The sequence below is a fragment of the Polistes fuscatus genome, unplaced genomic scaffold, assembly GCF_010416935.1.
Source record: "Polistes fuscatus isolate 324 unplaced genomic scaffold, CU_Pfus_HIC Scaffold14, whole genome shotgun sequence".
NCBI classification, from domain to species: Eukaryota; Metazoa; Arthropoda; class Insecta; order Hymenoptera; family Vespidae; genus Polistes; species Polistes fuscatus.
In genome coordinates, this window is record NW_025113042.1 from 2,484,593 (window position 1) to 2,497,711 (window position 13,119).

The following is a 13,119-nucleotide window of genomic DNA, read 5'->3' on the forward strand; positions in this document are numbered from 1 at the left end:
AATATATGTTGTTTTATTTTTTTAATTTTTTTTTATTTCGTTGCTCATACTACGAAAATTAGTGGTGTCACTAAACTCATATATCCAACCGGTTTACGGTAATTTTGCTACAGTTATTACCAGTGTTCCTCAACTTATGAGAAACGTCAACTAGATTTAAAATATTCTGAAATATTGTATTATACGTTTGATAAGGTTATCTGTTTTCTACGCAACGAAGGAATATCGCGTAATAAATTTGACCAATAGTTTTCTTCGAGATATCGTTAGTTCGTTTTAATATGATTTATTGTTATGTATGTCATTTATTATAATACAAACGGAACAAAATTGAATGATTAAATCCTACTTCTAATTGTGATAATAATATTTTTAAATTACGACAATGTTATTGGATTATTTGACGTACGATAAAAAAAAATAAATATTCGTACATGTTTGTAACTTTTCGAAAGAAAAAGAAAAAGAAAAAGAAAAAGAAAAAAAGAAAGAAAATAAAAAAGACCGAAGCTTAAATACGAGCATGAAAAACGCGATAAAACATTTTATTATTATCGAAGTGTCTGGTTTTAAGTATTTAACTGTTTACGTCTTTTATCTTTGTCCGTATTTTTATTTTATAATAAATTTTGTTGCTATAGATTTTTATAACTTCGGTATAGTTTCGTAAAACGGATCAGGTGCAAATTTTAATCACGGCTACAAATTATCTTCTCTTCGTTTTTCTTCCGTGGATCATTGAATGCCTTTCCACATACCGCAGTTTCCTTCTCTTTAGTACGACACGTTGAATCACCACACTTGCATGACCTTGATTTGTTTAGTTGTCTTCCACTGATACAGCTGCATAAAGTTATTGTTAATTGATAATCACGAGAAGAAAGTATTTTTTAATTGATAATCTTGTTCATAAAATATGATTATAGTAAGATAATAGTTAGTATCATTTGAATATTTTATTAAACTTACGTGCAGGGACAACTTTTGCAGTAATAACATTTCGCTCGTGGTCTCTTTGTAGTTGCCTTTCCTTTTTTACATTTACAAGGTAACGCTTTGCAGGAATAACAAATACGAGAAATAGGCATAGTTCTTCGTTGAATATTTCTATCCGGACTCCGACCGTATCTGTGATTTTTACAAGATTTTCCTCTAACGTGTTCTACTTCCGGACTTCTCGATCTTTGTCTTAATTTCGAGCTACAATATTCGTAAATTATATTTATCGTTATAAAATTTGAATCATTTTTATTCGAAACAATTTTTCATATATATACAATAAGTTAATAAAAATCGTAATAATAATTTACCTGACATAACATCTCCCCTTCCTCTCGTCATTCCCCACGTTTTTAGAAAAACTTGCTCCTCTGCAACAACAAGGAGTCATTTTACATCTCTCGCAACACACAGAATCACTTATTTTTTGTTGAAGCTCGCTCATCACATCCGAAAAGACACTTAATCGTTGATAAGGAAGTTCGTTATAACCATATGCTTTACAGGTTTTACGACAATAACATTCGTCAAGGGAATCCGATGGAAATGCATCGAAATTTCTTGAAAAATATCGTTTTACTTCGGATTTCGGTTTCCAAGCGGTAACGCATATTTTTTGATCACCGTCACAATCGGCAGTGACAATCGGTCGACCATCGTAAATTTCAAATTCACGACATTTACATATGTCAAAGGTGAGATTGCAATATGAACATTTACGAATTGGTGCTCTACAAATACATTTATCTCGAGGATATTCACAATAAACGCAAATCACGGTCTCGTTACATGGAACTTCGTAATTTGGAATGTAATGATCGATCTGACTCGTATTGCAACAACATTTGTCCCTTGGTTTTTGACAATCGAGACACAATACGTCATACCTGTACATCATATTATTCAAACTAATATATTTTTATGTTTAATAATCGATAGTTTTATTACCTGGAATAAATATCTGATGTTTGACAAAGCTCGTCGCAAGTCAATGGTTTGTCGCATTCACAATTATCCACCAAAACAGGACGACATTCGCATGCTGCAGGACGATCTATAGAAAAATGAGAAATGCATTTTGTCAGAAAGAAATTTTCTAAGAAATATGAATCGTAGAAATGTTTCTTTTACATTCACAAGTACAATCGACAACAGGTAGACGACAGTAACTGCATCTATTTATCATGAGTTTCGAGCATTTTTCCCCGTAAGAATAACGATCTGCCATACAACCAAGATTTTCCGGTTTCCTTTCACAAGGCACTTCCTTATTCGTAGATGTTTCTTCGAAATCACCTGTAGCATCTTTGCCCGTTGAATGTTCCCTTTTATCTTTTCTATCTTGAACGTTTTCAAGGTGTTCCGTATCTTTCGATTCTTCTTTAACCGGTTGCAATGTTTTCTTACTTGCCAAAACATTTTGCAATTTAGTTCTGGGACGTTTATTTGGGTTTCCAGTTAATTTAGAAGACTCTAACGTTTCTTCTTCTATTCTTTGCTCGATTCTTCGCGAAGTTCCTGGATTTCCAATATTTTTGGTTTCTAAAAACCAGATATAACATATTTAAATATAACAATCGAAGATTCTTAAAGAAACGAACAAAATTTAATAATTTATTTCAAATACCTGGAGAAAATGTTTCGATTTCGGATTTGTTAAATTGAATTGTTTTCGAAACGATTGGAAAATTCGTAGGATTATCTTTCGGATTATTGTCATAACTATCCTTTCCAGGATTCGTCGGTTGATTTTTATTTTGCTTTACCATACTCATCGCCCTTTTAAAGGATCGACCCAAAAACGAACTTTTAGATTTCTTCTCCGATATGTTCTTTTGCTTTGCTCCCTTTTCTTCTGACATTTCTGAACCTTCGTCTCGTAGATTTTTATCTGCATTACTGGAAACTTGTTTTACCGAACTATTGCTTCTTTTTTCGGAGAAAGGAACGTTTTTTTGTGATAATGGTTGTTGTCTGGTTACTATCGTAACTTTGGGTATTTCGATGATATCGTCGGTAGCAGAGTACTTCATAACGGGATTTATGTTCTGTGCAGATGACATTTCAACTTTCGTTTTTGAAAGATCTTCCAATCTTCTCGTAAAAGTAGGATTATCCAAACTTTTCGAAGACGTTTTATTTAAAATTTCATTGTTCCTTACCAACGTATCATCGTTTTTCGCGACGTTTCCTGGATTATTCATTAAATTCTTATTTTTATCATCCGTAGTTTTATTAATCCTACAATCGTGATAATTTATCGTTTCATTATGCTCGTCAATATTTGTATTATCGAAATTATTTCGACAAATCGTATGTTGTATTGGAACATTGGTGCATTGATCTTCCAATTCGTTTTCTTCTACGATACAAGAACATCTCGACCATTTTCTATACAATCCTCTGGCGTGTAAAATATCGAACGAACTTCTTCTTCTTCTTCTAATTGATCGAAATACCGGTCGTTTTTTGCAATAACATTCGGAAATATCACCGTAATAATCGCAAGGTTGATCGATTGATCGATTGAACGAATCGCGACAACGCAAACGTTCCGGTTCTTTCGTACAAATCGATCTTTGTATCCAAGAGTCACTCATTCGATCATCACCCTGACATCTTGGATAAATTGTTGCCGTGCAAGGACCATCCAATTTGTTACCGTAAATCGTGAATCTTGGTTTTAAACATGATAAATCCGAATAGTGCAGGTCAATGTAACCGGATGCAGTGTCACGACAACAACAACCGTCTCTCGTAGATGAAATAGATGAGATCACGCTATCATCAACGTTTATACTTTTACTCGACAAACTTGAACATTCTAAGTGATCATCATCCATGTTTAAATCTTCCAATGAATCGTCGTCGTATTTTCTCTCGCAACAATCCCCATTACTTTTGTTCCCATCAACGACACACGTTGGTTCCCTCATCGAAAATGAATTGTCCGAATGTTCTTCCACCCCCAAATTAGGACACCTCGTTTGTACATTATTCACTAGCTTGTTGTTAGATGAGACACTTGACGTTCTTGCGCACGTTGAATCCGTTCGTTCCGTTGTCGTTTCGGAACTCGATTCTGTGCAGGATTGAGACTTTTGTTTTTGTTTTTCTTTGCGCTAAGAACAATATATATTTACATAGTAATACTAATGAACTATAAGACCACCCCCTACCTAATCGTTTAAATTCATTTACCTGAGTTTTTTCGTTAGCTTCCGAGCATATATAAATGTTAACGTTTCCAGTCATACGACGATTATCCGTTTTTACGTTTTTTGCCGTTTTACAATCCTTCTTATCTTTATCGCAACATGTATCTTGCAGATTATGACATTGGGAAATGATCGAACCATCGCACAAATCTTCTTTAACGTGTCTACCCTTGGACGATTTTATACTCGTTCCTCGTTTCTCAGATTTTCTCGAATAATCGCATGGATGATAGTGCGTTCTTTGCGCACACCTATTATTATCCTCGTTGCATTTTCGAATCATTGCTGTATCCTGTCTCTTTCTACGGGGTGATCTATCCATTTTTCCACATTCCTTATATTTTTCTTCCAATGGCATTGATTTTTTTCCATCCTAAAATATTAACATTTTATGATTACTTTACGTTAATTAATATAAAAATATTAACCCTTTCGTGTTTTATAGAATGTTCTTGCGCGAATATCATTCATGGGTCGCTAGTATATAACGAAAGGGTTAAGAAAGAATGAAATAAAATTAAACAGGGGACAAAAATTGGAATTTAACATACACTAATCTAACACAAAACTTAATTCTTAAGTTTATCGTGGATACTTGCATCTTAAATACCATTGCACACTGCTTTATTAACGTCTGCATAGCTTCTTTGATCGAACTGTTAATCATCTCGTTTAATTTAAATTGATCTATATCTTTTTCAGATACTCGTGTTTTATCTATCACCCGATTGCAAATACTCGAAGTACAATTTTCGTTAGAACACGTTTTAGAGTTGCAAGCATCTTCGGAATAATGTTTCTTCACTTTGGATATACTTTCTTTGCTTTCCTCTTTTACTTGCGAACTGGAATTCTCTATCTTGGTTTCCATTTGTTTATCATTTAATTGCAATTTTAATTCCTGCGACACTAAAGGTTCTTCGAAGATTGGTATAGACGTTCCTCTTTCTTGTTGCTTCGAAATTGGCTCATTTTTTGATTGAGAGATTGAAAGTTTTGTTTGATTATTAGAGTTGTTGTTATTGTTTTGTTGGAGAGACGTATAAGAATATTGAATTCCTTTTTGTTCTTTTTGTTTAACTTGCTCCGTTTCAAGATTTGACAATTTCGATGGATGTTTACAAAGTATTTTACCCAATTTAAACATCTTGTAATATTTTACGATTTTTTACTTTAACTTTGATTGAAAAATTGGTTAAAACCTTGTACGACACATAGATAGACAGATAGAGATTTGTTTTCTTTTTAATTTTCTTTTCCACGTTCTCGAAAATTTCTTCAGGAACGAGTTAGCGTCTACGCTCGTCGACATCTCTGCTTAGAAAAAATAATTCGACAAGGATATTCGTAATTTTTGTTTACAAATTTTCTCTCTCCATTTTCGTTATTTTCTCGACGCATGTCTTTTCTTAGGAAAATTTTTCTTAACTTTTAACAATTTTTACAAATATTCATTACTATCTTCATTATCGGTATCGTTAACATTGTACGAGTATTATTTTGTTATTGTTGTACTGTTGAATAAAAAAAAAATAAGTGTCTTAAATTTTCGTTTTATTTATAAGACGGATTACTTGACAATTTTTATAATTTAGGTTAATCTTAAAATTTTGTTAATTGTTTGTAATAGGAAAAAGAAAAAAGAAATAAAATGGTGAAACAATCGATAATTCGCGACAACTTCACGGTATATTAAAATACGTATACGTAAAGAAAATCATTTTTACACACGTGACTTACTAAATTTTATTATTTTACCAAATCACGTCGTTGTTATCTGTTGTATCATCTGACGAAGATGAAACGTTAGATAAATGTCTTCTACATGGTGGCTCGTTAACATTCGATGACATTTCACGAATTTCGGGATTTTTTCTAACACATTTGGTGTGATGATGCATTGGCTGCATGTATAAAAATAAAAAATAATTAATACAAATGTGTGTAAATAGAAATATTTCATAATTTTTATATAATTTCAATTCTTATTAATTACTCTAAATGTATTGACTATTCTGTGGGTGATGTCAGAAACGAAGTTGGGTGATTTTCGATTTTTTTCATTGGGAGGAAACAATTGTTTGACTTCTTTCGATTTATCTGCATTTTTTGATTGAGAAATTAAAGGTACAGTTTCATCCTTTTTTGTAGACAATGTTCGTCTACGAAATTCTTTTGTTACTTCTTTAAATGCTTTAGTTTCTTGATAAGGAAGTTTCTCATTTTTGACTGTTTGGGATAACGGGTGCTGCAAAACAATTTTTATTTCATTGAAAATCATTTATAACGTATAAAATTATATAAACAATTTTATATATATCAGATTTTAATTTACAATTTAATTAGAAAAAAGATGCCCTGTGAGAAGATTAAAATGTTTTAATTATAAAAAAAAGCTGAACAAACAGATTAATAATAAATAATTTGTATACATTCACTGATTTTCCACGATCGCAATCCACAAATGGTTCGCTTAAAGTTTGTTCTTTTCTCATTTTAGTAATAAATGATAACTTTCTACATTCTAAAGGATTCGAAGTAACACATCTCATAGCTTCCTTTTCCCTAATCAATCTCATTCTATCATGTTCCTTTAATTCTTCGATCAATTCCGATCTTTGATACATAGGCAAATATTTTCTAATCATAGGAGGATGAAATTTGTCTGAGGATGCTGCAATACGATAAATATTTTGTTTACAACGATGTTCCTCATCTCGTTTGCATCTTTCCAAATTTGGTGATAAACTTTCCGAAGAATTAGTTTTATTTTCTGTACACGTAGTAACTTCTTCTTCTTCAGCATTTTCATTCGAACTGAGAGATTGAATAAAAATATAATGATTAATATTTAATTAAATTAAAAATACGTTTAAGAAGAAGTGTTTTACTCTTGGTGTCTGCTATCATCTGTTTGATCATCTTCAGGTTGACGAGAATATTTTTCGTAATAATATCTTGATTTATCGTCATCCGGTTTACGTTGACGAACTTGTGAACTATATTGTTGAAAAATTGGTCCAAGATCGCTCGTTTGTTCTTGCTTCGATATTTTTTCACGATTTCTTTCGTGTAAATCGTAACACGGTTTGTAACTTTGCAAATGTTCAGGACACACGATCGGTATGAAACCAGAAATTAATTGTCTTTGCTTTTCTTTAGGATAAATTCTTTCTCGAATAAATTCTCTTCCATCGTGATCTTCGGGAAATTGATACGATTCCTCGCACCTTTCTCTAATATTCAAAATTAATTAATATTCGATCAAACGAATATTTAAATAAACTTACCGTTTATGATTAGTTTTATTCTTCTTACGATTTTTTCTCTTTAAATATAATTTTTCCTTAATCGTTAATTTATTTTTCAAATCATCGATATCATTCGATCGTTTATTTTTATGTCTGTTGAAAATATAAATTTGATCGTTAGATCTTGTCATGCATAATTTTTACAATTACCTTTTACGTTTTTTGTATTCTTCGATACATTTTTTCCATCTTTGTTCTTTCGATTCTGTAATTTTGGTTTTTAAATTGTGATTGATTTTCTTCGATTTTTCATATTTCTTTCGTTCATTAGTTTGTTTATTCCTACGTTTTCCTATCTTCGTTTGTACTGCTTTGTCATAATCAAATGGATCAGTCCCTGTGTCAACTTTGCCAACAGTTTTATTTCGAGAATGAATAATATTCTTTTTTTTATCTGATCTTTTTTTCATCTTATCTTTCTTTGCCCGATACAATTCCAAACCTGATGATTTAACTTTCTTCGTTTCTTCTTCATCTTCAACCGTAATTTGATCGGTTTCTGTATTCAAATACTTGTCATCGTAATTGCTTGATTCGTTTGTATCATTTTCAACTTTATGAAGAATTTTTTCAGGTTCTTTGCTTGAGTCTTGATTTTTCTTCATTTTTTCTGCTCTCTCATTTATAAAATTCACATAGGTGTGTTGAGATGATCGAAGATTATTATTCTAAACGCATCATAGATTTTTAGAATTAAGGGTTCATCAAATTATATTTATTTTTTAAAAAATTATTGTCTCACTTGTGAATCATCTTCACCAATGATATTCCATGTATCCGTTTTCCGACTATTAGACGACGTTCTCGCATCCGATAAAATGTTAATGTCATTTCCTTTACGAACACATTTACAAGATGATTGTGAGTCTCCAGTTTCATCGATTTCATAATAAGACACGCATTTTGAAATTGGTTCTAAGTGTCTGAGAGTCAAAGATTCGCATTAAAATCAAAATCAAATTTGTTAATAATTTTTCAATAAAAATCTTGTACATTTTTACCTTGGCAAATCTTTCGTAATAAATTTCTTTTCGCAAGGATATTGCCAATTAATATCATCCACATTACCAGGACATAGAATCTTTCCTTTTTTATAATTTTTCGCATGAATTATATCCTCAGGATCCTCCCATTCGATATTACGAAGAGTACTTCTTCCTCTGAGTATACGTTTTTTCGATTGATTTTTATTTATCAAATACGATCCATCATTATCGTCGCTTAACGTTGACGTTGACGATGATATTTCTTCGAAATCTTTTCTTTTACATTTTATACGTCTGTAAGTTTGTACAGGTGAAGTTGATCCTTTCACGTTTAACATTTTAATTATTCGTTTGAGCAAAGATTGTCTCCGTGGTTGCAATCCTTTTCTTCTCTTCGAATAAAAAATAAAATATTATTATCATACCTCTCTCTTATTAATTAATTTTTATATTTAAGATTTCAGTGTGTGTTAATATTTGTGTGTTCGTAACGATACTCACACTCCTACCAAGCCATGGAATTTTTGTCAATGCCCCGATTATTTGTTTAACGCGATTTTTGCCCTTATCTTTTTCGTATTTACTTTTTATTAACAATTCTCTGGAATTATTATCGTTCGTCAATTCTATGTGTATCACTTCATCCTCTTTTATTTCCTCGCTTGGACAACATTCGGAATTTGTTATAGTACTTGACGAATTACTATCATCGTAAGGAAACAACCTACATGGTTTTTTCTTTAATCTACTTCTAACTTTTCTATGTGCTCTTACGACGAAACAGGATGGTGTTGTATCGCTGCTCAATGTTATACTTCTCGCGATTGGATCGTTGAATATCTAAATTTCATTTTTTAAGATAATTCTAAAGAAAATCATTTATTTGATTAGACAAATTTAACCTGAATAGTAACGTCGTCTCGTATTTTTTGAGCTTCCAAATCTTTGAATGGTAATTTCCGTTGATAAATTTCTGGTTCTCGGGTCAAATCATCTTGGTAACCTGATTTTATAAATATATATTTATTATACAGATTTATTCATTTTGATAATTCGAATGATTTCATTTACTGTAAGAATAAGTCGAAGTAGAACTAGTTTCATCGGAATCTTCGAATTCTTTTTCATCCGTTTGTTCTCCTACATCTTTCGTTTCGATTTTTTCCAATTCTTCTATACCAGTTTCTTCTTCTTCTTCTTCTTCTTCTTTTTTTTTTTCTTTCATCATTATTTTCTCTTCCTCTTTCTTCTTTCTTTCAATCTCGACTAATTTTAATTTTTTCTCGTGAGCAATTTTCAATTGATCGTCCGATGAATCTCTGTAACATAAAACACTTTTCTTTTAAATTTGATTTATAAGATTAAATTTACAACGATCGTTTTTAGATTTGAAAATTTAAATAATAAATATTATATTATTATACATTATCATCATCATCTAAAAATTGTTTGTTTTATTATTTAAATCAATGCCGTATTTAAATATCTCGTCTACATTTAATTATAAAGAAAAAATATATATATATATAAATTTTATTAATTTTGAGAGAGAGAGAGATAAATTTAATATTAATAATAACGTAATATTAATAAAATCTTACATTTCCTCGCTCATGTCAGATAAATCGCCGTATTCCAATGGCGATTGACAAATCGTACAAATATTTTGTAAATCCGCAAAACATTGCAAGCAAAATAATCCAACGCAATTTGGTGTTGGACATTTAATATGGGTATTATCGTCGAGTTTAACAGCACCGCACAATAGACAAGCTTCTTCCTTTTGTGGGAAGCATATATTTAAAAATGGAAACATCGCCATAAAACGTTGCTTCAACGTAATCCTTTCTATAGTTTCGCCATTGATACTAAATTTTCTACGTAATTGTCGTCTAGCGTATTTAACGAAACTACCTCTCGAACTAATAAAATCATATTTCATTTCAATTTAAATATCAAAAATTAATTTCGTCAATAGATTTATTTTGATTCAATAGAAAATAATAAAAGTTTAGGTTAATCTTAAAATATTTTTTACCGCAATATGTGATTGTAAAGCCAAGCAGCACGTTGTTTTGCTCTGTCGGGATGATACTGACACATTACCAACTGTCTTAATCGAAGACTATAAGGTTCAAAAATTGTCATAATCCAACAGAAAAAAATCAAAGATAAGATTCTTATATATCCATCGTAATTAGGTGGTATTGGATCTGGTAAACACGGAACCGAACTTATTTCGATATCTTTAATATGCGGTGTAAATGCTTTCACTATACTTCTGTAAAGTTCAGCAAGAAAACCCGTTCCCGAAACGTATACGCCAACAGAGTTTGGCTGATCGATCTACGAATAATACAAAATAAAATAATATAATAAACTGTATTTGATTAATTAATTATATTTCAGATTAATAAGTTCTTTCGTGAGAAAATAATTATCTTACAATAACAAAAAAAAACAAGAAAATAGAAATACCTGAGTATCAATTCGACCGTGATATCTAATTAAACTGAGTATCCAATAAAGACTATAATCCGTAACAATATGCATACAAATTTTCATCGTAGATAAGCACAAAAATATCGCCGATTTGGCTAATTTTATTCTTTCGATTTTAATTAATCTAATAGACGTCACCGATACGTAACGATTTCTTTCACGAGGATTCAACGGTAATATCGTTTCCTTATCTTGTCGTGCTCTTATCAAATCAATCGTACGAATATCATTAGTAATATATTTATTATCAAATCTTTCGCTGGTTAACCATTTGTGTCGATAATGCAACACTCTGAAATAAATAAATAATAGGAAAGGATTCATTGAAATTTTCTCTAATTATAATTTTCATTTTTTACATATAATATAATGATTCTTATATGAATCGTAAAAGTAAAGAAAATATGAATTACCTAAGTAACATGAAAAATATAAAAAAAGCTGTTAAACAATTGACCCAATCGAAAATATCGATGAATCTATCTGTTCTTGAGTTAATCTCATCAGAAATATCCGTAGCTATTTCGTGTATAGATTTAGTTTTATTCGTTACGAAATGAAACGAATGAGAAAACTTAACTTTAACGTAAAACATCGTTTTCATGTGTCTAGTGAATTTTCGTATTTCTGTAATATCATAAATTTATATCAATAAATGTACGTCATAAATGAACAATTTATAATAATTATATTAATTCGTATAAAATAAATTTACTTTTTTTAACAGCACCAACTATAGCATCGGCTACGTATGAAACTAACATACAAATAAAATCTAATGGTTTAACGATCCAACACAGGACACTCACGATATACGTGAGATCACAAATTCCACCAAAAATTGGGCCAAGTTTAGCTCGGCAATCGGCAACGGCACCTTCAAAAACTCTTTGACATCTTTCGTACGGCGTGCCTAATCTTTTATTACAAATGTTCACGACGCTACCGAGCCATTGAAATACTGCGGTAATTACTTTGACTGTCAATGAAAATGTTACAGTAGGAAAATGTTAAAAGTAGCTTTTGTTTTTCCTTTTTTTTTTAATTAAATTTGTTAGAAGAAAGGGAAAAATTCATTTTGTTAATTACTTATGCTAAGAACGAGTCTTTTTATGGCAATGAAAGTTTGTTTGATCCTCGATACGATAATTCTAACTGCTTTGGTTACTTTCATGATAGCTTCTTTCAAAGCATAAAACGGTTCTTTTATTATATCCAAAACGGTTTTAACAGCTTCCTTCAATTGTTCCTAGAAATTGTCGAACCATATTTTATTATTAATAAATAATAATTATTTTTATTGGTGTTACTGTGTATCAAATTTTAATCAGCGAATTTTACCTGGCCGCAGACCAAAGATCCCGTAAGTACGCTTATATTTCTTAATACATTTTTTCCTGGACCAGTGAGAGTTAAAATAAAAGCGTACGCGATCAGAGCTTGTCGGCCACGTTTCGAGAAAAATTGTGGTAATAACAAAAAGATAACGCACCTGTGTAAAAAGTAAATAAACAAACCACGAATTATCTAATATATTTTTTTAATTTTTATTTAAAAAAAAAAATATATATATATATATATAGTGGGTTGAAAAGTTTTGAGCTTATACATTGTTTTTATAATATATTCGAAATTTTTTAATCCACTTAAGTATTACAAAATTTCATACTAACCGAACTCCAGCAAAAAATGATAATCCCAGAGTTAATATTACTCCGATAATCGAGCATAAAAGTGTTGCCGAAGTCAAAGAAAAATTTAATTGTACGACGAAAAACATGAAGAATAAATATGTGAGAAAAATACCACCGAAAAATCCAAATATACTTTTTAATATATAATTTTCAAAGGTACCATTGGTACGTAATAAAAATGCTTTTTTATGAAGCCACGAATCTTCCGGAAAGCTCGTTACACTCTTCCAAAAGTTTTTCACTTTTCTTTTCAATCTGTCGGATATGTTTGAAATGACGTACGAGTATAATATCAGTTCTTATTTAGTAAAATCCTTAACTTTTTTGGATTTACTTTAAAGATAAGAATTGATATGGGGTCAACGAAACCTACCGCAATTTTTTACGACGAAATCTTTGGCTCCAAGTC